This window comes from Notamacropus eugenii, chromosome 2 (assembly GCF_028372415.1).
Source record: "Notamacropus eugenii isolate mMacEug1 chromosome 2, mMacEug1.pri_v2, whole genome shotgun sequence".
Lineage (NCBI taxonomy): Eukaryota > Metazoa > Chordata > Mammalia > Diprotodontia > Macropodidae > Notamacropus > Notamacropus eugenii.
Window position 1 is genome coordinate 485,511,054 of NC_092873.1, and position 6,421 is coordinate 485,517,474.

Consider the following 6,421-nt stretch of genomic DNA (forward strand, 5'->3'; position numbering starts at 1 on the left):
TTTTTTTTTGCTTCTCTTCTTCTGGATTGTCCTTCACTTCTGTTTATTTGCATTCCTGATCTATTATTCTCATGTTTCTTGATGAGACTTCACATTGTAGATTCAGACTTTTCTATTCTGCTCATTATTTTTGCTTTGCAGACCATAAGTTCTGCTCTCATAATCCTCACTTCTCTTTTGAACCAATCAGGAACTGCATGTTGTGGTTCCAGTTTCCCATTACAGTCCACAGGTTCCTCTGTCTTATCAAGTGTTGGGTCATTTTCCTTTCTTTTGCTGTATTTCTTCATAGATGCCTGAGCTCATGTACTAGACTTGGAGGTTCCTTCTGTTGTTGTTTTTTCCTGTTGATTTATTTGCCTATATTCAAGATTCTTGAGTTTTCTTCTTCTGAAGATCTATCTTAATTTCAGTCTTGTCCCCCTTATTTTCCCTTGACTCTTTCAAGAACCCAAGCAGGGTTCTGCTCCTGAGATACTGCTGTCACACTGGCTGGCTGTTACATTCCAAGCTAACCTCTGCAACCCAGAACCAGAGTCACCATGGCACTGGAAAGAGGAAGGGGTGGGGCTGGAGTGTGAGGTTGGGTTTTGCTGCAAACTCATGTGTTGATCCTCGGGTCAACTAGCACAGCCTTGCTCCTACTAGTGGGGGAAGGGTCCTGAGTGACCTCAGAGTACACATCAGTTCATTTTTTCCTATGTTCTTTTGCATTTTGTGTGTCCTGCACATGCAGACAGCTGACATTGCTTTATCTTTGGTGCTTGATTCATATTTTGGAGAGGTTTGAGAGGTCATGGTGATCAGAGAAAATAGCTAATCCTCTACCTTGTTCAATTTTTTTAGCATGGGATGTAGAACAGAACTTAGTACTTCAAATGTAACCTAACCAGGGCAGTGAAATGAGTACCTTTCTCATTGTGGACATTTTTACTTTTCAAATGCAACCTAAGATTGTAGGACACCATTCCTAGGATTACAGCCTAATATTTCCTCATCTGTAAAAAGAGGGACTTGGACTGGAAGCCTTCTAAGTTCCCTTTCAAGTCTAGACCTAGGACCCATATCACAGGATTTAATCATACCAGACTTGCCATCCACATTTCTAGGTATAATTCTCTCATCCTCTACATGTGAAGTTGGGTTTTTAAACCTAAATGAAGGATTTTCCCTTTGAACTCTATCAAATTTAACCTATTAAATGGAGACCTTAATATTAGCTGCTTTTTTTTTAGGCCTCTCATGGTTAAGTAATTTGCCCAGGATCACACAGCTCGTAAAGTGTCTGAGGCCAGATTTGAAGATTTCAGGTCCTCTATGACTAGAGCCAATGCTCTGTCCACTGTGCTACCTAGTGGCTGCCCCCATCTTAGCTACCTTTTGAATTCACCCTTCTCTGCTTTTCCTGTAATACTTGGTATATAACATGCTACATCTCTATATTCTCTGCTCTGCTCTCTGCAGTCCAGGACACTAGCAAATTTTCTGTCCTCTAGTCCAAAGAGTTATCTCAATACAAAAATTAAAACAACCCCTTCTCTGCCACATATAAATGAAGTACTAAAAATTAAAGGTCAATTAATAAAATTGAAGTAGGAAACCCCCTGAATTAATAAAGAAAACTAGGAGTTGGCATTTTGAAAAAAAATCAATAAAATAGATAAATCATTGGCTAATGTGATTAAAGGAAGAGAGAGAAGAAAACCAAGTTACTAGTATCAAAAATGAACAGGGAGAATATACCACTAAAGAAGATGAAATGAAAGAAACCTGAATTTGGAGTCAAAGCTGAGCTCTTGCCTTTCAGCAAATCACTCATCTGTAAAATGAAGGGACTGGACTAAATGACGTCTGAGGTTATTTCCACCTCTAAATCTGTGATCCTATGATATTAGGATCTTGGGCAAATCATATGATCCCTTTGAATACAGTTATTTCATCTGTAAAATGGGGGTAATAATGCTTATACTACTGAACTCACAGGGTTAGTGTAAGGATTGTATTATTATCTCCCTTCCCTGTACTACAGACCTCATGGTGCTCCTGAGAGGCTTTTCCTAGCCCTAGATACCCCTTACTCCACTTTCTGAGAAGCACAGTCCTGATCTCCTAGTTGTGTGGACTTTGCCATGTAATATCTCCACTTTCCCCCATCTCCAACGTTGTCCTAGCTGTGCTACAGAGCTAGCCTAGAGAACTGAGCTTCTGTCCTCCTTGCAGCTCTGCTGGACTCCCACGAGCCTCCTTTTCTTTGGCTTCCAGTCCACCTTACAGTTCCAGCTTGAGCAAGGTGTATCTATGTCCCACCATACAATGGTTCAGCCAGTGAGAGTCACCTGTATATACTCTGTTAGACTCTTTCCTTGTTCTCTGTATTTAGGGTTGTCTGGGACAGCTAAGGCAGAGCACATATAAGGTGGGACAATGGGACAGAGTCACGAATCTCAGAACCAAAAAAAGGTAAAGGGTTTAAGGGACTAACAGACACCTCCTTAAAGCTGCCACCCACCACTCAATAAGATAATTTCTGAGACAGTAGGAAGTAAACAAGTACAAAGACCTAGGGATCATTTTACTCTAGATCTCAGGACAGGAGAGGTGGTGGACCAGGTGGGGAAGCCCCAATCCTCTTCTCATGTGGAGAGATATCTGTGACCAAGACCCAACAGTGGCTGAGCAACTACCACTTCCCAGCCCTCCCCATCTGGCTGCCAGTAGAGGCTATGGCTCCCATCTTCCCTGACAGTTCAGCTCCAAGTCACTGAAACCCCTCCATCTAGCACTCAGGTTATTCGGGGAAATCTGGGTGGGAGCATGGGGAGAAAGAGAAAGGCAGCTAAGACTGCTGAAAAGAGGCCAGCTTAGAAGTTGGAGTACCACTGTAGTTCTGAGTCTGCCCCCTTTCTATTTGTGTGACTCCAGACCAGCCTTCTAGGCCCCCACTGCCTCATCTTTAAAGTCAGGAGACTTTGTTAGATGACCTAAAAGATCCCTTCCTACTGTAAATCTGTGATCCTATGAAATTTCAAGCATCGCTTTCCCATTTCCTCCACTTCACACATATTGTGTCGCTCACTAAGGGCACATACCCATCCATCCATATATTCATATTCTCTCTCTCTCTCCACATGTATGTATGTTTGTGTGTGTCTGTCTGTATGCATATACACACAAACTTCTACTTCCAGTACAACTTAACCCTTGGGTTTCAGGATGAGGTAGTTTTTTTGCTCTCTAGTAGATTTCTCTAAATTTAGACTCATATAATGAATTGGTTCCAACTGTGTGAGTGCTGTGCCAGGAAACCCTACATTCCACTGGTAAAGAGGGAGCAGAAATAAGGGGGAGTTCAGTGGGAGGAGGGCCAGTGAAATGGGCAGGAAGGGGAGGAGATTCTGAGATAGAAAGCCAATGCTCACTTACTCTTTTAGGAGTATTTATGTGTCCTGTGGAATATACTGTGCTGGGGTTGGTGGAACAGGTTTGTACTGCTGTTTTCTGAATCTGTACTGCTTGAAGTCCTCTCCTGGCATGCCCTGCCTGCAATGGGGGGCCTGTGTTTGTCCCAGCCTGTCACCATCACCAGCTCTGTGCTGTGGTGGGTAGCACTGTTGTGTCTAGGTAAGTGAGCTTAGTCAGAGCAAAGGATGGAGGGGTGCAAAGACAAAGGGTCAATTCCAGCTCAGGCATTATTTGGGGACCTAATTTGGGAAAAAAACATGAGTCAGAAAGATGGAAAGAAGGTGTGGGTGGTAGGGCAAAGGGGCTAAACGGAACCAGTTCCTTGACTGATGGAGACTTAACTTTCAGAGAGACATACCAAGACTCCCTTCTTCCTTTCCCCATAACCTGTTACCACTTTAGGTTACATATTACAAAATCATATCTGGATTGTACTTTATTCTGAAGTCCATGGTTCCCCTAGAATGAGGAATTTTTATCAGTGTTTCTAAAAGTAAGTCCTGCACTGAAATTTATGTGTCTATGCATTGCCTTCTTATGGAATTTTGTCTTTAGGGGAAAATATTTTAAGTTGTGAGTGAAAATGGTCTGTGTCACAGAAGGATGTCCAGAGGAAGGACAGATTTTTGACTCTTGGTTTTCTCTTTCTATAAGCAAGGAAGAAAAAGAACACACATTTAATACATACCTGCAATGTGCCAGGCACTGGGCTAAGTATTTTACAAATATTACCTGATTTGATCGTCACAACAACCCTGTGTGGTAGGTGTCATTTGATCCCCATTTTAGAGTAAAAGAAACTGAGGCAGAGGCTAAATGACTTGCCCAGGGACATATAGCCATTAACTTTCTCAGGTTCAATATAAATTCAAGTCTTCCTGACTCCAGACCCTGCACTCTACGTACTAGAGGTCTCCCAGCACAGCTTAGGCTTAGAACACTTTAATTAAAAAATTGTTTCTGACCAGCTTATGAACAAAGGGCAGTGTGTTGAATTTTTCTTCCACACTACAAGGAAGCATTAAAGAGATGGTACAACAAGACAAGAGAATTAAGGCAGTGCTTTCCACACTGAGGTAGCAGCTGATAACTCTGAATGAGCTCAGTCCTTACACAGCATCAGGCCCATGCAGTTTATTTGAAGGCCAAAAGCACTTCCAGGTGAGTCCTCCCTATGGGCCAGAGCCTTGATGGTCTCTCTCAATGAAGCCCCTTGTTCCTTGTACCTCATGTCATTGACACTGTGCTGGCTGCAACACCTAGACTGGATTCTGATGCCTGGATTGGGGAAACTCAAATTCTTAACCCAAATTAGAGACTTTTCCCTCTGGATCTAGAATGGAAAAGAAAAACACAGGCCAAGGGCATTCTACTTCTCAGACAGATGGAAATACTTCTCCCTTTTTACTTGGTTTCGCTATATTCCATAAGGGAAGGGGCCACCTTGCTCCCCTCAGATACAGATGTAGCAGAGAGAGTGAGAACTGCCTTGGGCCTTTTGAAAAGGCTAATGGTTCTGGCTGTTCATTCATTCACTTTTCCCAAACATGCAGTAGGCAAACAAACCAGTTAAAATGTCTCCATCCATGCTCATATGCAAATATACACATCCATCCATATATATATATATATATATATATATATATATATATATATATATATATATATATATATATATATACACACACACACACACACACACACACACACACGTATGTGGATGTGTCTATGCATACAGATATACAGAGACATACATATATTATTTGGTTCTGTTTATTTCATTCTGCATCAGTTCATATACTGAAATATCTTCCTAATGCTTCTCTGAATTCATCATATTCATTATATTTGTGGTTAATAAAATGTATTTAGTTTAGCACTCCCTTATGGGCCTCTACTTTGTTAACAGGTCTTTGCTCTCACAGAAGGGTGTGCTATGAATATTTTGGTATAGATAGGACCATTCAGTCTGTTTTTAATGTCTTTGAAACATTTGGCTTGGACTTTCCTGTTCGGTGATAAGGTCATTCCCTTCTATCTTCTCCAACATCTTGCTCCTTTCAGTTGTTTCCTCTACACCAACCATCTTTAATCTCTTCCCTTTTGCTGGCTCCTTCTCTTTTGCTTTCAAGGACACATGACTCTTCCTCATCTTAAAACTAAAACTTTATGCAGGACTCTACTTGAACCTCTAGCTTCTCATCTAAAGGCAACTAAGTGGTACAGTGGACAGAGTAGTGGGCTTGGAGTGAAGAAGATCTGAGTTCAAATTTGACCTTAAGAAAATCAATGAATGAAACTTTGTCTGTTTCACTTTCTTCATGTGTAAAAGGAGTATAATAATAGTTCCTACTCCTCCAGGATTGTTGTGAGACTCAAATCCGATATTTGTGAAACATTTAACATGGTGCTTGATACAGGGTAGGCACTTAAAAATGCTTATTCTCTCCTTTTACTTCTTTCTATTTACTGGTGAACTTCTCAAAATGGTAGGATAAATTCACTGACTCTACTTCCTCACCATCCATATTCTTTGACATCCTAAAATCTGATTATAATCCTCACTATCTTATGGAAATTGTGACATCATCAACCTGTAGGGTTAAGGATAAGGTCTCATTTTTACATCTCCAACAGTGATTACTACATAGTTCCTTACACACAGGGAATGTGAATGAATATTTGTTGAGTGAATGAATTGAAAGGGGATTCTGGGAGTCTCCTTTGAAAGGAGATGCCACTGGGGTGGAAGTCAAGACAGGAACATAGCAGTCTCCACTAGGACCAGATAGTCCAACTAAGTTGAAAATCAGCTTGGTAACATACTTTTTTCCCTTTAATTTATTTTCTAGCTATTTGATGTGGCTTTTAAGAAAACATTTTGTTGATGTATTTTGTCTTAACATGGTAGTCATTTTCCTCCCTTGTGAGGAACAAAAGTGATCAAGTAAAAATATTT